Raw genomic sequence first — 24,250 nt, forward strand, 5'->3', positions numbered from 1 at the left:
TGTGAAGTTTTTTCGCCTCCCAGATCAAGGGCGATAGAAACGATAGAGCTGCGTAAGTGTATGTAAATGGTATGAATATCAAATAAGGCATATTAAATTATATTTTCCATACAGCATACTAGAAAAGTTACAAATTCATGAAAATTAAGCATACTGATACTTATGAAAGTAATAAAAATGTCACGATTTACTGTTTCTAAAAACAATCTTTCAGTATTTCAATGTAGCACATTCAGTGTATTTTAATATTTCCGGTATTTGCAGTACAAAATGTCAGTGCTGCACAAAAGTGATTGAGAACAAATCTGAATATAATTAACTCTTGAATGATACATGTACTCTGTGCTGAATGTTATGAAACCTGGTTACTTTTCCCAGAAATAACAAGGTCTATTAGTGAATCTAATTTAAGTGATGTCTAAATTGAACCTTTCTATTCTGATTCTACTTTTGCTGCAAACTTTCATTAAATGAAATGCTACGCATACACTGAAGTATGATATTCAAATATTGTTTCAACTCTTTTAAAACATACATTATACACTGGTTAGAAAGAAGGCAGCGGACACCCCTATTGGCAAAGTTGATCGTAATTTGTAACGAGTCAAGTGTCTGTAGCCGGTATAAATTGGAGGAATGTTATGCTCCCAAATCAATGCAACTGTGTCATTGCAACCGAATGAAATAGCTAAAAGAAGATCTTTTTGACAGTGTCTCCGAAGGCATGTATTTCAAATAATAGGCAGCAATGCAAGCATATTCCGAATATCCAGTAGAAATTGATCTACCACACCACGGGTTCATCGCAATGCAAATTACTAAAGCCTAACAAAACAGTGGTTGCGATATTACTTTATTCATTTTTTTTATTTAGTATGCTAGAAACATCTATTATATTCGGCTTCACTACCATCATTGTTTAGGTAATTCGTTGAGTTGTTGAGCCGTTGAACGACTTGAAGTTGGGCAGTAGCAGACGAAGGTGATGAAGATTTATGGTTTTAATTTTGCACGGACAGCAAAGGTCATAGTGCGCGATATCAAGGTTATAGCAGTATACGAGATAAGTCAATCACAAACATCCACGCCCTCAGCGGGATACGAGCTCGAGACCTGTTGGTTGGAGAGTGGGTGCGCTAACTACTCAGCCAACCAAACTGGGCAAGCAAAGGTAGCACGTTTGTTTAATGTAAGTCATGAATTGTCATTTCGTGGAATGGATGTAGTTCCAGGAGATGGAAATCATTACAAGAAGAGCTGATTACCTCTCCAGAGGTCGTCTACCAAAACAGACAGCTATCCAACTCTAACAGCAAGACGGAATTCTACGATGTGCAGTCACCAACTGTCTCTTGATGTTACATATCTGTAGTGTCCGGCCTTTGATCAAGTATTTTATTTCTAACCCAGCTCTCAGATCCATAAGTTAAAATTGGTTTGAACACTGTCTTGTATACAGTTATGGTGTTTTGACTAATCTTTCTCTTATTCCATATAAATTTATTCAGTTGATTTCCTACTATATCAGCTTTGCTAATTCTGCTGACTATTTCCAAATTCAATTTGCCAAACGTAATCTTGTGCCTGAAATGTTTAATGTACACCCTTTTAGCACACCTGACATAGCATCAAACCATCATACTGTACCTCCTATAATTCTAACTGTTTATTTACAACTCAAATAAAGACTAAGTATTGCTTGATATAATGTCCCACTGACACCATACAACTGTAGCGTTTTGAATAGCTTCTCTCTTGGCACCTTTTCGTATGTTTTCCAGATCTACAAAACGTAAATACAGATGCTTTTTATATTCCCATTTTTTCTCAACTATTTGTCTCGAAGTGAAAACCTGATACTGACAAACCTCTTGTTGACCTGAAACCAGCTTGTTCTTCTCCAAGCCTTTCCTCCACATTTTGTTTTAGCATTTCTCAAGAATTCTTGCAGAAATCTTATTAGGAAAACTCAGTAGAGAATTTCCTCTGTAATTCTCACATTCATTTTTATTTATCGTTTCATAGATGTGTACTATGAGAGCTCTACTCTAATCATCTGGAATTCGTCCCTCTGTCCAGGCCTTCTGAACTATGCAGTGCAGTCACCGTAAAACGTTTATAATACCTCCATACTTGAGCATTTCAGGACAAATATCATCTACTCCTGCTGCCTTTCCACAGTTCAAGTTTGAGATAGCTTTTTCTACTTCGAGTGCAGATGTATATTCCAGAGATATTCCTGTTGAGTACTTTCTACTGCCATATTATCACTATTTGTTTTATTAAGCAATCTTTCAAAGTAATTACTCCATACTTCAAGGATATCTATCTTCCATTTGTATGTCGACTTTATCGTATCACATTCCGTTTACAGTACTCTTTCCTCCATTTCTAAGCTTTTTCAATAGCCTCCGAATATTTTACCACCTTCCTGATATTGGTTTTCTATGTTTTTACCAAAGTCTTCCCAAGACTGTTGTTTAGCTAATTTCACACAGTGCTTTCTTTCTTACATTTGTCTATCTATTTTTTAAGAGCACAAGCTGACGTATTTGCCAGGAACTTTTGATATGCTTTCTTCTTTTCTTTCACTGCCTCTTTTACTTCTTGTATCTACCGTGGAGTTCTGATTTTTCTATCCTTGCAGACAACCTCACCACATGCCTCTCTGGCTGAATCAATCAGTGTTGTCTTCAAGAAATGCCACTGAATCTCCAAAATTTGGTTCTTGTTTTCAAACTCTTCAGTTTTTCATGACTAATGTTTGTGTATTTGCGTCTACAGTTCATATCTGATAGCTGTTCAACTTTGCTGCGTTTCAAAACTTTCTTGCACACCCTTCTTTTCTATATGGAGTTCAATTTTATCCAACTGAACACTAAATGGGGATCACTTCCTATTTCAAACACCGTTAATACGCTTGTGTCCTGGACCAGTCGGAAAACATCACTGTCAACAATACCATAAGTCAACATATTCTTATCTTAGAACTAAAAAACATCTTCGTATATGTGGAGCTGATACCATCAGTGATAAAAATACACTAAAATAAACAGTTGAGCTGAAAAAAAACGCGTGTTTTTGCATTAACGGTAATCTCTCCATTTAATCCCTTCATTTAAGTAGATTATATGCCAAGCTGTCTTGTTTCCTTTTAAATTAAACATAAATGAACCATTTGATTTAAATGAGTATTATTTATATACCACTTGATAAAGAATTACAAAGATTAATATATTCAGACACACATAATCATTAATCATGGGGAGGTTTTTGTGGTTAAGAAGTTCAATCGAATTATTTCGGTTTTGTGACCACAGTTTTATTAAAAAAGATTGTTTTTAAAACTAAACAAGTACAAAAAAACAAACCTGACAAGTTTCGTTAGTCGTCAGACTAGCATCTTCAGGGGTAAAGATAACTAACAGTTTAAAGCACAAACTATAAGAAATTACGAAAAAACAAGTTCATTTATTGGTATTATGAACATCAAAAAAGTTCGTTAAAAAACAGAATAACAGATCTATACAACCGTTAATACGTGTTAGCTGGAAACAATGCTATTTGATGTCGCATTCTGTGGTTCACTTTCACTGTGTCCGAGGTCTGAACTGGGTAAATTTTTAATAAACGCTGACCAAACTTGATTTAAAATTAAACCTGATTTTTGTTGCATTGCGTAGGAATTTTAATCATATTTGCTGCCTCTTTGAATTTTCTTGTGAAACAGATTTTATCAATGTAGGACATGTTTGTTCTGTCCAGTAGAAGTTGTGTGAAATGTCAAGCCAGACTTATGTTCTCTCTTTTTTTTGCACGTCTTTTTGATATCCGCTCATGCGGATTTCTCCCGATCTTCCCGTCTGGCCTACGTAGCTGATGCCACAGGAAGAGTGAATATTATAAACTCCTGGTTTTTTCATTGGGTGATGTTTTTTCATTGGGTGAAATCTCTTCATCCTCCTGGTTTGGGAGGATGAAGAGATTTTGATATTTTTTTAAGTGGCAGGAAAGTCACTTTTATGTTGTACTTGTAGAGAAGTTTGGCTAATTTATCTGTTACATTCTTGATATAAGGAAGAGTGACTGCGTTCTTGAAGTCTTGTTTATTTAAGTTTCTTGTAGGTGCTGTATTAAGAATTTTCTTAATTTTCTTAGTTTGAAACCATTCAGTTGTAGGATCCGTGTTAAGTATTGTATTTCTTCTTTCTGCTTTTCTTCTGTACTGGGGATGCTGTATGCTTTATCCCTTAAGGTTTTTATGAGGCCTATTTTTTGCTTGGGGTGGTGGTGTGAGGAAGCATGAAGGAATCTTCCTGTGTTCTATAAATGGATGTGGTCAGCCTTTTCACAAAGATTCCAAGAAATGAAACAATAAACATCCTAGTTCATTCGGTTTCAATGATTAAGTTTTCGTCAAGTGTCAACCACCACTCCTTGACCTGAATTCAGCAGTTTTTTTTTAGTTGATAGTGGAAACTACAGTTTGAGAGGAAAGAGTCAGCCCTCGCCCTCGAGTTGCTCTAATAGCACTGGGGGGGGGGGGGTAAGAAATAAGAGAGAGTAGAGGGAAAGAAGAGTAGAAGACCAGTCTCCAGATATGATATACCAAGTATATATTGTATCAAGTAAGATCAGGTCTAGCTTGGGTATCTCGGGTTTGCCATGCTAGTACTCACCAATGTGAGCCTCTGAGAGCGCCCCTGTTTGGACTCTCCCGGGACAGACAGAAGTGTAAAGAGTTCATTCGGCCTCATCCTCATCCACATAGATGATGGAAGAGAGGAGAAGAAGAAGGAGAAACGTCCTAGAAAATCTCTTCCCACCATACATTGTACAGCTCTACGAACATTTCATAAAAAACACGTTCTTCCTTTACCAAGGCAAACTCTCTGAACAAAAAGAGGGACTAGCAATGGGTTCAGCTCCTTTCATCAGCTCTAGCAAACCCCTATATGGAAAATTGTGAACATAATGCTCTAGAAAACAGGCACATCGAACCAAAAATTTGGCTCCGCTAAGTGGATGATATCTTCATCATTTGGCCAGTATCAGCACTAGAACTGACTGCATTTAAAGACTATCTTAATAACTTACACTCTAACATAAAAGTTACTCTGGAACTAGAAGAAAATAAAAAACCTTCCTTTCCTAGACATCCTTATAGAAATAAATGAAAAAAAAAACAGATTATCGTTCTCCATTTATAGAAAGCAAACAAACACAGGAAGATTATAAATTAAGACCAAGTACATAGAACATGGTTAGATGATCTAAATAATCTTCTTCGTAAGAGCAATTCCTAAAAATATTGGATTAAAAAAACAGAATTAAAAAAAGTCTTGGTATTCATAGAACTGACATCACCAATGATAAAAATAAGCTCAGGTCAAGAGAGTTGAACTGAAAAAAAAAAGTGTTTTCATTGGCGGTAATATCTCTACCTCTAATTTTAGTTCTTCATTTAAGCAGATTATGTGCCAAGCTTCTTGTTTCCTTTTAAATTAAATATAAAGTAATCATTTGATTTAAATGTATACAGGATTAGGAATTACAAAGATTAATATACTGGGACACAGATACCCAATTACTTTTCCAGATTTTCTGGATTAAAGGTTAATCCCTTATCGATTGTGTACCACATGTGACAAAAATAATCTCCACTAGATATACAAAGTAAAATTGCACTTGTTTTCCACGAAAGTATCTTTAGTCTAATGCCGTAAATTTAAACTTAATGATTTGTCGGAATTGAGATTCATCTGAAACTGATACTAAAATTCATGTACAAGATGCACTATTTCTTTTTTCAATATTCCACTTATGTGGGAAGTTATACATTTGTTTTTTTGACTCATTTTCACATCAGACCATCCTTTTCCTTATGATGTTTGCCTATCATGAGAACTTTAGAATTTTGGAATTGCTGTGTTCTATTTTAGAACACAGCAATTCCAAAATATCACTTCCGGTGTGATAAGGTGTTGAATTCAGTAGCTGTGCTCATATGATGTTGTCCATAGTGATGCTGCCACATGTAGCTCCTAAGAATGATGACACTGCTGCTAATACTGCAGTAGATGTTTCAATTCATTCCGATCCATTCTCAGTCCACTCCGGAACAATTCTGTTTCAGCTAGTGCAGGCCTAGGCCAGGGTTTCTCAAACTTTTTCGACGACGGAACACTTTACAAATCCTGAAATGTTCACCTTCGTTATTTTGTAATGTATTAATTAATAATTAATTGGTAATTTAGCTTATTTTGTTGTTAATTAATAATTGATAATTAATTAATAATTAATTAAACATCAATGAAACCATCGTTAAATTAATTTGTGCTGATTTTCATTGACATATCCCATTCTGATCACCAAAAATTTATAATATTATAAGTACTTACGAGTGAATGCAGACTTTTTCTCCTGCGTGCTGATTTTATAGGGTAGGTAAATATAAATAAAATACATGTAAATCTAAGCGTTAAGAAAAAACAATCATTTATTTTCAAATGTTAATTAGTAAAAACAAAATACATAAAAATAGTAAAACACGTATATTGCAAATTAATTTCTTAATGACTCCGATGTTTTTGGGTCTTTGAATTACAAATTCTTTTGATATCAGGCACAATATTAGAAAGTTGAATTTTCATATTTGGTGTAGCATCGAGTCTGTTCCTGGACTTTGGTTTGGTTGCAGCATAATGTTACGTCGTTGTTTTTCTTATTTATATCTTCCCTTTCTATCTTTCTATTTATCTGTTTTTCTGTTAATCGCTATTTTACTTCTTCAGATATCGGGGCTAATATACTTTCATCTAGGATTGCTTCCTCTTCGGATACTGGCAAATTTATATTATGCTACACCAACCTGTATCGTATAGCAGAAAACATCCTTACTCAGGGAGACAATACTAGATTCTGAAGCGCTCTTACACAATGTTTTACTTTAATACGGCTGTATAGATTCAGACTGCAGTCGTGACCTAAATCTATGATTATATACACTTTCTAATTCCTTCCCGCCAAAAGAGGTTCTATTTTTATAAGTGGTAATTCGGAAGCATAGTCAGGCAAAACTCGGGTTTAAGCAAACAAGTCATGTTTATTGGAATATCAAAGCAAAATACACTACAGAAATTTATGCATTCAATTCATCTCAATACTGAATAAGGAAACTTGAGTTAAAAGATCAACACACTTTAAGTTTAAATCAAAGGTTATAAAGCAAGTAAAAAACAGTAACTGACAATAGGGATAGATAGCAAATGATATGGTGTTAAACTAAAATTCCCTTCTGCGAGCAATTCATAAATTAATATAACAAACATTCTAATGTTATTCAGTTACTATAAATCTACAATCCCAGTCTCGTTATGTTCAATCAATCACATACAACACAAAAGATCACTTCCAAACAATTCTTCTTATTCTCAATAGGAGGCTAACTTTCTAATTAGAGTCTGTCCACAAAGTCCTTTAGAATAATGTTCGTAATTTACATTCACAAATAATTTTCTCTCTTCTAAGGAATTCTAAACACAAAATAGAGTAATTCTACTTTACCGACTTTTACCGACGTCTTTCAGCACCACGTGTATGTCTGGTTACCTCTTGTCTATTGGCTGTCCTTACGCCAGCACAGGGGCTACGCTATCTTTATAATTACTGCCGATCAGGGACTCGATTCTTTCCGTTTCAGGAAACATCTCTAATCGATGGGACTTTTCAACGAGGATTCGATTCTGCTAGGGCTGGAAATTTCACCTCCAGCTCTGCGTGGAATCATACCTCATTCTTAGGAAAGCTCGCCGTCCACCATCGTAGCACTGATGCTTCATCCCCCTTACTCAAACCACCGGCTAACTTCCGAACCAGGAACCAGGAAAAGGATAAGACAAGAGCGAGCAGATACGGCACTCATTCCCTTATATTCTTCGTTCGAGCGCCCTCTTTTTCGGAATCCCCTTTGCACACGACCTATATCTTTTCTCCCCTTGAGTTCATCCCTTGCTCTCTCCTTTGCTGTTATACTCTTGTATTCACGGAATTCGTGTCGACGTATCTTCCGCGTAACTACTGCCTCTGGCGTTGAATTGTTACTTAATATCTACCTGGTGACTCACAATCATTCTATACAGCTAAAGTGAGGCTTAAAGAATATTAACAAATTCCTCTTTTAAGACATTCTCTAATTCGATCTTGGTATGATCACAATAAATTAAAGTAGATGGTACATAAAATTAATGCAATTTTTATACATATGTGAAGAAGTTTCACTTTAATTTCAGCTGATGTACAGGTATTTCTCTTTGTCTGTGTAGTTTAGTATGTTAGACCCTGAATGAATGATTTCTTTGCAAGATTCTTTCATCCAGGATCTAACAATAATATGAAAATCCTGCCTCACATAAATATGTCGTTGTTAAAGGAAGTAAAACAAGAATAGCTAGTTTTGACCTGGTGGGGTACTCTTCAGTTAAATTTGTCCAGAAATTATTTATTGGCAGTTCCTTGTATTTTTTTTTTAAATCAGAGTCACTAATTAAGTCAATTAGATTTTCATAGTCACTTGCGCTGAAGCCTGCTGGCTTAGCTGTCGCTGTAAATGGATTCAGAACCCAGGAATTGTCCTCACTGGATTTTGGAAAATATTGCAAAAGGGATGATTGCAAGTCATTCAAGTGTTCTAAAATTACATTAGATACTTCGTCATTTACTTTAGAATTTATTTCAGTCAAAAATTCATGCAAGGTGGGAAAACAATCAAAATTATTTAGTTCAACTGTAGAAATCCAGAATTGCAACTTCCTATCAAAAGATGCAATTTTATCTTTTGTATTAAAAGTTGTAATATCCTTTCCTTGTAATAAGTTAATTTCATTGCATTTTGTAAAAATATCTGCCAGATACGCATGACTCATCAACCATGAATAATTTCTTAATAATTCAATAAAATTTTGTCCTAAATTATGTGACATCAAGAAGACCATTAACTCACTACGAAGTTCAAAAAGCCTCAATAATGCTTTTCCTCTGGATAGCCATCTCACTTTAGTAAGTAATAAAAGTGCGTTATGTGCACTACCCATTCATCGCACAAAATTTTAAATAATCTGGAATTGAAGTGGTCGAGATAGTTGATCATTTTTACGGCTTCATTGAAAATAGTTTTTAAATATGTAGGAATTCTTTTTGTTACTAGTGCTTGTCTATGTAAAACACAATGACTTTTGATGGCTCTTGTAGCTACTTACAGGATACGTGTTACAACTCCCTTCATCTTTCCTACCATTGCTTGAGCACCATCTGTTCAAATATCAATACACTTCTCCCAACCGAGTTCCTGTTTTGTAATATAATTATTAATACAGTTGAATATATCTTCTGCGGTAGTTTTTTCTTGTAGATATTCGCACATGAGTAAATCTTCTTCAATACTTTTATCAAATATGTAACGAACAAACACTAGTAATACAGCGAGTCTTGCGACATCTGTAGATTCATCCATTTGCAATGAATATTCACTGCAGTCTAAGTCGATGAATTAGCTCTTTTTCTGTGTCAGCAGAAAGATCTTTGATTCGGCGTGAAACAGTATCATTTGATAATCGTACTGCATCTATTTTTTTAGCAACCTGCTCGTTTAACATCCATGATGCAATGTCTTTCACACAAGGCTTAATGAGCGTCTCACCAATTGTATGAGTTTCACCATGAAGTGCAATGCGGTAACTCACGCGAAAAGACGCCTCTCTTGCATTTTCAGTTGTAGCGATTGTAGCCATTTGAAGTTTAGATTTTTCTAGCGAGTCACGTCGTCTCTTAAAAACATGTACAGGGTGTTCGGGATACATTTGACATATTTATAATTAATTATATTTTTCCGTAAGTTACATGTATTAACACACACTTCTCTTCATTTAAAAGTTTGGACCCTTCTTCATTCATATACAAGATGTCAGAAAGGATGGATAGCTGGAACCCACCTGAATCATGGAAGAGAATAACTTGTATCATGATGATTCGTGCCCGCCATCAAAATAAGGATATTACGACTGCTGCCCAATGCTCCCTGAATACAGTAAAAACAATCAGGCATGAACTAGAGACTTGCAATGGTGACTACGAGGATGTAGCAAGAAGAAAGATCCCTAGCAGACGATCTGATTGCGTTCGTACAGCAGAATTCCTCGCAAATCTGCAGGAACAGGTGTTGAAGAACCCTGGCATTGGAATTCGGGCTTTGTTCGTGGAGTTGCTAACTGTAGTCAAGCCCTGGATAACAAGGGTAGCCAATGGTAGGCCGTATGTATGGCAGCAGGATTCGGCCCCTTGCCACACCTCTGGGAAAAGTCAAAAATGGTTGTCTGAAAATTTCTACGACTTCACCAGTCCAAATGTTTGGCCTCCAAACTCCCCAGACCTTAACCCCATGGATTATTTTGTATGGGGCGCAGTTGAAAAAGACACCAATCGCACTTCCAGTAATACAAAAACCCAGTTAATGGATAAAATTAAAACAGTTTTTGCGGCCCTTCCCAGGGAGACTGTAGCATCAGCTTGTTCGAGGTTCCGAAGCAGAATTGAAGCTGTGATCGATGCTAATGGTGGTTATTTTGAGTAAATCTTGTTGATAGTATTGTAATTAACTCTGCCTGTAATGTTTTTTTGTCAATTCATTAAATTTAATAGATACAAAGAAGATTTTCTTTTTCCTTACGAAACTGTCAAATTTATCCCGAACACCCTGTATATCTTTTCCTTTGTAATCAGTGTATTTGGTTTAGTAGCTGGAGTCAAAGAACTGTTTACTAGTATTTTATTACATAAAACACACATTACATCAGAAGCATGTGTATTGCCGATACACGTAAATCCATAATTTAAATAACTTTCATGGTACTTCCGTTTTGATCTGTTCTTAGATGACTCTTGTTCTTTAATATTAGCTTATGAAGAAACCACAGTTTGTAATTCCATATCTTCTCCAATCATACGAGTAGATGTGTCAGCAGGAGTATTTGCTCCTCCTTGTGTTCAAGTTCCTGTCTTTAAACAAGAATCCATGGGAATTTTTTCAATAATATTCAAATTCCAATAATTGTCAGAGCTATAATAAAAACAAATAGAATTGTGTTGTAAAGGTAACTTTAGTATGAAAAACAATAAGATTATAAATAAGAAATGTCGAATAATATAAAAGTAAATGAATAATGCAAAATAGTAAAAAAAGACTGCAACACACAAAAGTAAATATGAATTTTAACAATACTTGTAAGAAAAGTACTAAACCGTAACAAATAATGTAAAAGCAATTGCAATAAGAATGATTTGATAAAATATTCAGTAACAAAAATTAAATAGTTCGAAATAAATCAAATATTAATTATATAATTAGTTAAAAGAGCAAGAAGAATTCTTTTTTTAAAAGACGAGGGCCCAGTCCCAACAAATTTACTCGTAAATACCTTTCCAAATTTTTTTAAAGTTCGTACATTAACATAAGTATTGATAATTAATTATGGAATAATCATGAAGAGTATTAGTACACTTATGTATACGGTGGCATGTTGACACATACAAATTACATTTAAATTAGTTATCAATTACTGGACTAATGAAATTTTGTAGCATGTCGTAGTTTCTTCAGGCCAACATCATTAAATTAATTTGTGCTGATTTTCATTGACATATCCCATTCTGATCACCGAATAAATTTATAATATTATTATAAGTACTTACGAGTGAATGCAGACTTTTTCTCCTGTGTGCTGGTAGTTTCCCCCTCCTTTTGTACATCCTGGAGATAATATTTTGTAGGCTTGAGGTGGATTACTCACTATCTGTTCCGTCACAAACACCTTCAATAAGAGATTTCTTAATACCAAAATTAAACAAAGTGCCTTGTCTGTTATTCATATTAGAATTTAAATCTGTATTCCTATTACTTTTAAAAAAATCACGGCACTCCCGTTTCAGAACAAGCACTTACACACTGCAATACGAACTTGCGAAGAAAGTATTCAGTATTAATAGATTTGAGAACCGGATACAGACTACCTTGATATTCAGCTTCAATGGAAAAATATTCTTTATACTTCTTTGCTGATTGGTCACTGACGTTTGCAACGCAGATGTTATTTCGTTCAGTTTTGAGAACACGCCGCCCATTGTTGTAATCGGCTCGCAGGCAATTTTTATGATCGGTCATAAACGGCGGTATTCTCTTTCCCGATTGTTGAAAATTTTCAATGTATGAAAATTAACGATAATTCATGAATATTTCCATGTTTAAAAATATGCTGCTTGGTCACTGACATTTGCTACACAGATGTCATTTCCTTCAGATTTGAGAACAGTAAATATGACACCAATTACTGTAACGGACTTGCAGGCAATTTTATGACCCGTCATAAACAGCGGCATTCCCTTTCCGAAATGTTGAAAGGTTTCGATGTGTGAAAATTAACGATACACAGATGTTATTAGGCGTTCTGGGTCTGAACTTTTCGACATACTCACGAATATTATTCTCCTCAGAATATTTTAAAATAAAATATTTATTCATGAAAAATGCTTAGAAAACTAAAATGACAAATTCCAGAACTTCTCGCGGAACACCTATTCACCTTCCGCGGAACATTAGTATTCCGCGGAACACAGCTTGAGAAACCCTGGCCTAAGCAATGGGTGGTAAGCGTGAGGCTGATACATTTGGCAGGTTATGAGCTCCTTTACACTAATAGCATAGCTGTTAGTGTAATGAACTACTGAATTATTCCTTTCTAGTACCACATTACTGTTAGAAGGCTTATGCCTCGGAAGTAAAACACTCGTTTTTGTTTAAGTCTATTCCCGTCTAATAACAGAGTTATTTTATTAGGAGATTATTCCTCACTATTAGCACAATCGTTTTTGTTTGTGAGTAGACTTCCTCTCTAGTAACACAACCTTTGTTGTTACTGTGAGGGGACTATTCCTGTCTACTGACCACATTCTTTGTTACTATATTATTCCTCTTTATTGACACAACTATTGTTACTAATAGAATCCTTGTTGTTATTGTTGTTGTTGCAAAACTATTCCTGTGAAAAATAAAAATCGTGGTTATTGTTGATACGATTTTTTTCTTGTCTCGTATTACAACCATTTGGTCGTTTTTGTTTACTTGAATCATCTTGTCTATTAACACAATAGTTGTTGTTGTTGTTACTTTGCTGTTCCCGTCTAGTAATGCAATCATTGTTGACAATAGTAGATTAAGCTAACCTAAAATCATAATCCTTGTTGTTAGTAGACTAATCCTGTCTATTAAGGGAATCATTGTTGATAATAGACTCTTCCTGTCCGGTAAAAAGATATTTGTCAGTAGATTATTCCTGTCTAGTACCACAATCGTTGTTACCAAACTATTTCTGTCTATCAACACAGCCATTGTTAATGTTGTTATGAGACTATTCGAGACAATGCCAAATTGTTGTTGTTTTTCTTGTTTTATGATCCAGACTAGTGACACAAGCACAGTTTATGTTAGGAGACTCTCCTCTCTAGTAGTACAATAATTATAGTTTAAGGTAGATTGTTCTATTCTATAAACACAACCATTGTTGTTGTTAGTTGTGATATTAAACTAGAGTAATCGAGTTTAATATCACGAGCTTTGTTGTTGTTGTTGTTGTTAGTAGAATATCAATGTCTAGTAACATATTCACCCTTAGTGAACTATTACTGTCTAAGAACACAAGCATTTTCACTAAATTGTTCCGGTCTAGAAACACACTCATTTTGACTACATTATTCTAGTCTGGTAACACAATCATTGTTATTGTTTTTCTAACGAGTCCATTCCTTTTTAATGATAAAATCATACTTTCTCGACTTTTCTTTTCTTGTAATACAGCCAATGTCATTGTTTTTGTTGTTTAGAGATTCTTGTATGATAACACGAGCTTTTATGTTGTTAATTGATCATTCCTCTCCAGTAACACAGTTTTTGTTATTATTAGTTAACTATTAACAGGTAATACAACCACTGTTGTGTTACCTGTTAATAGTTACAACTAACACAACCACCGTTGTTTTAGTTGTGGAGGTTAGTAGATTATTCCAGTGTAATATCACAGTTGCTCTATTTTTGTTAATAGACAATTAATATCTAGTAACAGTTATTATTGTTGTTGTTTTTGTTTAACTATTACTGCCTGTTGACACAATCATTGTTGTTCGTTGTAGTAGGTTATTCCTGTCTTTTATCACAATAGCTGTCGTTATACTTAGTCCTGTATAACGACAGGACTAAGTAAAGGAATAAGTATAACGAATAGCTGTCGTTATACTTATTCCTGCCTATTAACACAACTGTTGTTCTTGATAAGCTACTGTTTTGTACCACAATAATTGTTATTATTGTTATGATAATTCTTGTCTAATAACATATCGCTGTTGCTGTTATTACTAGACTATTCATATTTAGTAACCCATTCATTGTCACTAATATATTTCTGTCTTGTAACACCATCATTGTAGTTGTTATCGTTGCGAGACAATTAGATATTTCCTGTCTAATATCAAAATCGCGTTGTTGTTTTGGTTATTACTAGGATATTCTTGTATTGTTACATAACAATTGTTGTGATTTTGTTATTTTAATATTCCTGTCGATTAACACAATCCCTTTGTTGTTAGTTGACTCTTTCTCTACTAAAACTTTATTTTTTGTTATTTGACTATTCGTCGAGTACGTGTTCATTGTTGCTGTATTAGTAGACTATTCCAATCCTACCTATTAACAAAAATTCTTGTAATTTTATATTCCTGTCTAGCAGCAGCAGTTGTTATTGTGGTTGGGAGTAGACTATTATTGTCTAGTAAAACAATTGCTGTTGAACTTGTTATTAAATTATTCCTCCCTGGTAAAACAATCATTGCTGTACTTATTTTTAAAATACTTCTTCTTATACCTCATAGTTGTTGTTGTCAGACTATTATTGTTGTTGTTTCTAGTAGATAATTTCGGACTGTTGACGTAATAGTTGTTTTGGTTGGATCCAGATTCCTGTCTACATCGTTGTTGTCCTTGTTCGTAAGAGACTTCTGGAATACTGACAAAATCGTTTGTGCTGTTATTATTCTTTGCAGGCTGTTCTCGTCTACTATACAACCACAGTTGTTTTTGTTATCTGAATGTTCTTATTTTGTAACAGAATCGTTGTTGTTAGTTGATTATTCCTATCTAGTAACACAATCACTGTTGCTGTTTTAGTAGACTATTCGAGTCTAGTTACATAATCGCTTTTGTTAGTAGACGATGCCTAGTAAAAAGGTACTTGTCATTAGACCACTCCTATCTGCGTCGATGAGATTTTGATGGGAATATAGCGACTGACAACGTCTGGTAGTCATAGTTGGAAGAAAACCTAGTTGTATCGAGACAAGTAGGATAAACACCATGGCATGCAGAACGTAATATTTTATGAATAGCTCTATCTTAATATAAAAAAACAAGTGATTTTTATCCCAAAATATATTATTATTTTGATCAATTTAAAATGAAGCATTCTTGCAGTCGTCATCCTACATAACAATAGGTTACTATTGTTACGTCCTGGTTGCTTTTACATGCTACTGTGTATGACATGTTCAATGTAATTGAACTACTACTAGATAACTGAAACTAAATAATACTTAACAGAGAGTACTTAACATTTAATACTCTGTGTATTAAAGATTTTATTTTAGAATTTAAAATGCTTTGCGATAAAACATTCAATGCATAAATTATTCCAATCAGCGCGTAAACTTTAAGAAGTTGGTTTTGGAAATTGCTATAGTCACAAACATTCAAGTATAAGAAGCGGGTTTATCACAGTATAACCAAAAGGCTTAGCTTAAATCGAACTGGATAAGTTATTAAAGATTTTGGACGCTGTAAGGAATTTTCTTTAAACAGAAATACTCATAAACATGAACAGAATTACTTTTTGCATTAAAGCTTATTTCTGTTAATTAGTTTTGTACTGAAACGGTTGTGAACTTTTGAGGCTCAATAGAAAAGACATTGTTGAACAACAAAGTTGAATGAGATCTCAAAACTGGCAAAGCGTGTTGATGAATGACTCATTGTCATCTGACATAATCTGCAGGCCAAAAGTAATATTTGAAATGATTGTTGTGAAATTCATTAGTGTTTTACTAAATGTATAGGCGACAGTATTCTCTCTCAAATTGTTATTCACTCAAACTGGCAATCTTTCTTCTCAGAATTCCCTAAACAAAACACAGGTGATTCGATAGTGTCAAGTTAAAGGGAAGTAACACAGACAGGTTGAAAGGACTCGAATAGTATTTCCATATGACTTCCCTTGTGAATTCTGTTCAATGATCTAAGGCAATTATATAACTTCGTGTGTGAGATTTATGATGAGGTAGCTTAGAATTATTATCAATTAACAGACTTCAAGTAGAAGAATGTAAACGAATTCCATGCATAAGAGTGATTGAATACAGATTCACCAGTGAATAATTAATAATATAAAGCGTGTCAAGTACTCATAAAGTGACCTTGCCTATTGAGACATTCATTCAAATGATTTAATGGGAGAATAAATCGCCTCGTTGGAACATTTCTTAGACTGCTAGTAAAGCAGTATTTCGGCTGCTGCACGTCTGTATACCGAATAGAAAGTTTATCGTTTTAGCCTCTCATCGTCAGCAGAGTATTGTTCAGGAATTGTTTCAATACCTTCAAATTTGTATCTCGAGACGATTGAACTATCAATGGAAGCATTCAGCCTCTTTCGAAACGCAACTTCCGAAGGTTGGCTCAATGCTTTTAATTGCCTTGCCATTGACACATCCTGATGAGTTTGGGATCGGTAATTGATATTAACTTTGTGATATGCCAAAAATCGCGAGAATAGCTCAGTCCATAATAGGAACATCATTTGAGTGGTCTGATTATTCCCTGTTGTAGTACATTAGTTTTAGCAATTTGCTCATATTTTATAACAATGTTACGGCCGAGTCGAATAAATGAAATGGATACACTATGATAATGTTGGATTTTTCTAAGGCATTTGATAGCATACCACACGATAAACTGGAGAATATGGGATTGGAACATAATCTATTGACTTGGATCAGGGGATGGTTAACAGACAGATATCAAAACGTGGTATGAAGTAGGTGTGAATCTACCAGATTTAAGGTAACCAGTGGTGTACCTCAGGGTTCAGTCCTTGGGCCACTATTGTTCAATCTATATATTAATGACTTCAAGCAGGGTCTATCATCAGATTTGCAATTGTTTGCTGATGATGCGAAGATAGGCAGGACAATCAGGAATTCTACTGATATTCAGCAATTACAAAATGATTTGAATAGACTGGAAATCTGGGCAAACGAAAATGGCTCTCAGTTTAATGTTAGTAAGTGTAAAGTTATGCACTTTGGCGTGATTAGAGATCCAGCGGCATATTATATTAGCAGGGTTATGCTACAAGAAACTGAAGAGGCAAGGGATCTTGGTGTATTGGTGGATAAGAATTTAAAGTGCAAAGGTCACATAGCAAAAGTTACAAATACAACTCAGAGGATAATTTCTATGCTGAAGCGAACCTTGACATGTAAGGATAAGGAAGTAATTTTGCCTCTTTATAAGGCTTTGATAAGACCACACTTGAATTACTGTGCTCAGATTTGGTCTCCCGGATTTCAAGGGAATAAAGAAGCTGCGGAAAGGGTGCAAAGAAGAGTTACAAAGATTATATCCGGATTATTAGATTATGAGGACAGATTGCGAATATGTGGATTGCAGACTCTGGTTAACAGGAGAAAGAGGGGTGATATGATAGAGTTCTATAAACTTTTGAATGGGTGTCATAGCATTTCAAATGATGAAATTTTTCGTTATATAGAAGGCGGGGAGAGAACGTTGTTCTCAGTCAAGAAAGGGGTAAGAGCTAGGTTTTTCTCTAAGAGAGCAGTGAGTGAGTGAAATAATTTACCCTTAGGGGTAGTGACTGCATCTAGTGTAAATGAATTTAAAGGAAGGTATGATAGCAGGGTTGGGTGATTTATAGCCTCCCTCGATAAGTCCTTGACTCCCTGGAGGTCTCAGATAATAATAATAATAATAATAATAATAATAATAATAATAATAATAATAATAATAATAATATTTTTAATAATAATAGTTTATTATCTCTCAAGTAATTACATGAATATACTAAAATTTAGGCAACAATGCAACTTTTTCTTGCAAAATGGTTCAGTAAAAATTATAATTACTCGTAATATCATTATCATTTGCAGAATTTCTCGTTGACACGAGAGTAAAAAGTGTGTATTATTACCATTAATAATAATCATAGTAATACTTTACACTTAATAACTCACAAGTTCAACAATATTACTTATGTTGCACTTTACGTAGTAATAATTTTTTCAATTTAAATATGTAAATTAAATATATAATTTTAAATTTAAATATATAACTGAAGTATTACTATCACATTTTCTGTTTACTACAAGTATTCATTACAGAATGTTAAGTAAATAATGTTTGATAGATACTACTACTGGGATGTAACTCAACTGCACCCTCGAAGCTTTGTAATTAGCTTATCTGAGGGTGATACTGGTTATATATATATATATATATATATATATATAATTGTTATTGGTTTGGTTGCTGTGTTGGAAGTAGGCAGATGTTTGGGAGATTAAATGAATGATCTGAAAGGTCTGATCAAAGTGAAATTGCCGGTATATCCTGTGTTATTGCATCTGTCTTCATGGTTCACTTCTTTTTTATTGTGGGCTTCTTTTTGAACTATTTAGGAGGCTTTTTTTTCACAGTGGAAGCCTTTCTATGTCTTCTGTGCTTTTAGTTTGTATTGGCTTTGAAGTTTGTGACTTCCTTATGAATATCTTGGCATCTCTGGTCCACCAAAATTGGTAATTTTTTTCCATTTTTGCTTTTCTTGCTTTGTACAACAGATTCTGGTTGAATGGTGTTAAATATTCGGATAGGAAGATTGGTGTATTGTCTTGCTGTGTGTTCAAGTCCTTGGCAACTGGTTTTTTCTGCTTGCTGGCTTTTATGAGATTGTCTCTTGTGGACTTGCTCTTAAGACGAATTATGACTGGTGCAGGTCGTGGCAAGCCTTGGTTTTTGCTCTTCCTAGGAATCCGATTTACGGTCTGAATGTCGTCAAGCTGTAGGGGGATGTCAATTACTGGCCTAATTTTAAAATCACGTCTCTGAGATTTTCTGTAGGCGCAATTTCAGGAAGACCGTTTATGACAAGATCTTCTTTATGTTGTTGCAGATTTAAACGTTCGTATTGTAGTTTTAGAGAATGAAGTTCTTGACGGAGTTCGGATGTCTCTTTCATCAAATTGTGTTGCCTGTCATTTAGTGCGTTAATGCTCATTTTAATGTCTTTTACCGTTTGCAACACTTCTATAACTGCTAAATTATTATGTTTTACCAAATCTTCATATTTGCTAGATTTTTTTGTTATTTGTTCGTTCTGTTTATTAAAGAGTTCTTGCACAAGGTCTACTAAGCTGGCTTTTATGGTCTCTAGACCGTTTCCTATTAGTATATTTAAAGAGTTGAAATTATAGGACTCACCTGCATTTTTTTGTCTGTTCAGTTCGTCGACTGATTTTGCCTCCGGTATAATTGGCTGCGTCGTAGGTGGCTGCTTTAGGAGCGTTTCTTTGTTCTTCCAACAGAGTACGCATTTCCATTCCTAGCGTGTGACATTGGATTTATATTTATGTTGCCCGGTTGTTTCTGAAAAGCCGGCACATTTTAAGTGTAGAATCCTACTGCATTTCGTACAAGTTATATTTTTTCCGTTGGACGATAAATCCTCCAGGCATTTGATACACTTCATGACTCACCTTTTTTTCCCTTAGGCAGTATGGCGTGATTATGAAGATGGCGACGTCCTTTGTTCTTCGCTCGTTGTTGACCACGGTCCTCTCTGTTCCCTTTTTAACACTTAAAAATATGGTTTCTTCTTAGCCGATCTCGTTGAATTTTATATCACTGTCTTCGGCGTGATGAGTAGGGTTACTTGGGAGCACTTTCAACTTAAAACAGGAGTTGGAACCACTTTAAAACTATATAAAACTGGAGCAGCGATATCACCGTGCGTCCGTTCGTATGCCTACACAGCGCCCATCTGTTATATTAATAATAATAATAATAATAATAATAATAATAACTTGAAACTTCCCTCACTGCATAAAAAAATTTCGTCAAATGTATGAATATAGTTTGAAGTATCGTAAGAAACAGAAGCACAAAGAAGAGATTTAGTTTTTGTCACTATGGCCGAAGAAATTAAGGGTATGAAGCCAGTGTGTGCACGTATGTTCTTTTCTAGCTGGTGTTCTGTTTTCAGAAGTGAAAAAACCGACTTTCGAATAAAAAAGCCCTCCGGTCTCTGTATGACATCAAATAACTCACAAGTCGAAATGCCTTATGTCCTTTACGTCCATTTTGGAATTCAAATCGAGATGTTTCCAACCAAGGGGGTGTCGCCGACCACAGTACAGCATTCTATGCAAAGAAAAGTAGGAAATATTAAATGGTTGTAAAGAGTGGATATCTTTAATTGTAATAGCATTAGTTAATCTTTTCTAAAACATAATTGATCTATGTATTTTCTAATAATAACTGAAAACAATTATTTCATCTAATTCTGTACATACATTGTGCATATGAAGTATTTCCAAAGAGACATCGAAGAGTAAAGACAATACATATACTGAATAAAACATAATATAAGTAGGGCTTTCTAAATTATCATACTTACTAAATGTCTACTCCCGATTTTCTGATAAATCTGTGAGTTTTGCTTTTTTCTGATACTAATAATAATATGTGAATAATTATAAGGGCATCACATCTTTGATAGCTTTACCAGATGCTGAAAACAGATTGGCAGAATATGGTGAAAGGTGCAAAAATGTATTGTACACATCAAATACATAGAAATTGCTATGTATTTCTATGTAAAAAAGGGTGGCATTTTGTATGATTCTTGTCCACATTTATTTAGTAAGTTCAAACACTGAAACTATTCAATGCAAATTTGCAGTTTATCTGAAGCGGGGATAGAAAACTTGCGGATAATTTAAAAACTTGCGGAGTATGTTTCAAAATAAACGTCTACATTTTAGTTTTCTACAATTAATAAAAATAAATTGCCTTTACTTTTTGATTTTTCTCTAAACATGCCTTAGTTCATATCGGCTTCAAATATTTGCATAATGACATTTCAATTCCATTTATAATATTTTCAATTTCATTTTTTAAAAACTATTTTCAGTTAAGAATATTTGTGTTCGATTTGGACTATAATTTAGCACTTTTAGAAATCGTAGAGGATGTTACTATCTTGCTGGTAAATGCGGAACCTGTGGTTGACAGAAACTTACTTCACATCCATTCCCATCAACTGAAAGTAATTACAGAGAAAGAGAGAGAGAGAGAGAGAGAGAGAGAGAGAGAGAGAGAGAGACAGCAAATCACCAGAGGATCACTTGTTTTATATTTAGCCCAAAAGAATTTCTGAATTTCCCTATCTAGATGATATCATGAGAATGTGTTTACTATCATTTTCAAGAACATGTCAAAGAGAACTTGTATGCTAACATAGGAACAATGCTGAAAAATTAGGAACGAATGTGTTTCCCTAATAAAAATGATTTTTCTCCTATTTAATTATGCTCCTTCTAATGTTTATCTATTTCCGTTAAAATAAAAATAAAAATGTCAAAATATGAAACATGTTCAGAAATATTTTCATTCACTTCATTCACAGAATGAGGTTTTCTTAAGTTCGTTTCTGTCTTGAAAGAAATAAACTGACTCACTTTCGGATAAATGCCAACGAACGAGGCAAAGAATGAGCCTGGAAGTGATAATGTGTGGTTCCCATGCGAACTTTTGTTTCTTCTCAGATTTCATGAGGATATTTAGAGTTTTGCTGTTGACGTGCTAACGCTACTCGACTAGCGTCTGACAGAATTCCGTTGTCATGGTTTCGTTAAGAGCCGCGCTATTGTTGCTGCTCACATGAGCACTTTGGCAAACCATTTACTGGCAGATGAAGGACGAAAGTGTGTTCAGTAACTAATCGGAATGTTTGAGATGAAGATACGTAAGGAGAGAAAATACTGTAAAGAAAAGAGCGAATGTCAAGGAATGCGAGGGCCAATTAAAGCTGTTATCTTAAGATTATTGGGACATAGGTTACGGAATGAAGAAAACTCACGCAGAACTGAAATGTTAAGGAACAGGATAGTCATGAAAGATACTTTCTCTATAGGATATTAGGATGTTTTTCGTAAATCACCACGCAGCGATAGTATTTATCCTTGCTAGAAAAGATGAAACACATCTGTAAAAATTAGAAATAATGATGCGGACATACACTATACTTTTCATTGCAAAACATGCATATTCCGTAGATAACAAATAATCGAGATGCAAGTACAGAAAGTAGAATTATCATAAATGGAACAATAAATTATGTGCTTTACTTATTTTTAATGAAGGCAGAATTCTAAGTTCCTTGAGCAGTCTGAATGCGAACTATAATGGTTATAATCAAGTGGAACAGAAGTTAAAAAACACAGATCCGCGTGTTGCATACACGAGAACTCTTGTTGAATACCATTAGTTCAAAAAATCAGTAGAATGTTAAAGTAACAATATTAAATTAAAAATAAAGTTGCTGCTTCAATGATAAGGCATAATTAATCAAGCGAAGTAACAACGCGAACGGAAGTGCAGTTTGCCCTAATAATGACCAAGTAACTTAGTTGAAAAATTCTGTAAAGAGAAGAAGACGTAAACTATATTATGATAAACTCATATTAACAGAATAATATCAGATAACAGATAATATCAACAGAAAAATCAAACACCATTAGCTCTACCGACATGAAGTTTATGAGAAAAACTGCAAAGTATACTCTATTCGATCAGAAAAGAAACGAAGAAATTATGAAAGAATTAAACTAGGAATCATTAATAGAAAAAATTAAAAAATATAAACACAAATGGATGAAATACGTTGAAAGAATGAAAACAGAAAGATTACCAAAACAAGCCTTAAATTACAAACCATTAGGAAAAAGAAAATCTAGGAGATGATGACTTCTAAAGCGGCTGAAACAGGTCACTCTACGCCTAAATCTTTGACAAGCATGATAACGATGACGTAAACTATTGTTCTCTTTAAATCATTACTGCATTTATAATGCATCTTCTACATAATATTATTCAAATATTTAATGTAAAATGTTTTTCACCTGCAATAATCAGTTTTCCTCATTGAGCTGAGAATTATTATACAGGTACATATTCCGTTTTTCTTCGCATAAAAACAGATATCCACCTTAGTTTGCATTAATAATACTCTGAGTATTATTAATCATGTTGCATAATTTAAAAGAATTATGTTATTTTTATTAAGTCGATTTCTTTAAATCACAAAGAGACTCACGAAACATTTATTTGTTCAGTATACGGAATTTGTTCATGACGTCAAAGTAAGTCACTCTTACGGAAGTTCAGGGGCGAAGATAAATTTAAAACCTTTATCGCTATCTGCGATGAGTAAGAGTGACAATAGTGTTTTAAAGACCGTTACGAGTTACAGCAGATAAAACAGTTTCGCCTTTAAGGTTATTTGGCATTTCTCTTCTTAGACTGGAACTTCTGCGACAGGATCATTTGTTCCGCTTTTGCCGGAACAAATGATAGAAGTAAAGATGGCACAATGCAAAGTTGATTTAACGGAGAAAGAAATTGTGGATATTAACATTCGCGACGCAAGAGAAATGAGTGGGACCTTTGAAATGCCAAGTACTCTGCGACCTGAGCGGAGATCGAGCCCTCAAAAGAAATCTTAACAGCATTCTTTAATTTTACAGGGGAGAGAGAGAGAGAGAGAGAGAGAGAGAGAGAGAGAGAGAGAGAGAGAGATGGATAACGTATTTTTATTGTGATTCTCGCGCCCGCGATTCGAGTGGTAGGAAGAAAAGCCATTAGCCACACTTCAGGAATGCTGTCATCTCAGGCGGATAAAGTAATATTTCGGAACTCGAAAAACCGACACAGGAGGATCATTTGCTTCTGGAAGTCAACTTCGCATTTTGTTCTCGAGAGAACAAACGTAAACGGAAAGCAAGTGTCTATTGGATAGAAAGAGAAAGA

General features: G+C 34.5%; 1 long non-coding RNA gene across 2 annotated transcripts in view; it reads left to right on the plus strand.

Moving 5' to 3' along the window:
- LOC150095470 (uncharacterized) overlaps positions 1-21,518 on the plus strand; it is a 99,914-nt gene extending 78,396 nt beyond the window's left edge. For both annotated transcript variants that reach the window (XR_016550082.1, XR_016550083.1), the window contains exon 4: positions 21,354-21,518. This is a non-coding gene — a long non-coding RNA (uncharacterized LOC150095470). The remainder of the gene's footprint in view (positions 1-21,353) is intronic.
- Positions 21,519-24,250: the final 2,732 nt, after the last annotated feature.

The sequence above is a fragment of the Typopeltis vanoorti genome, chromosome 20 (genome assembly GCF_054136105.1).
Source record: "Typopeltis vanoorti isolate ZY-2024b chromosome 20, IOZ_Tvanoo_1.0, whole genome shotgun sequence".
Lineage (NCBI taxonomy): Eukaryota > Metazoa > Arthropoda > Arachnida > Uropygi > Thelyphonidae > Typopeltis > Typopeltis vanoorti.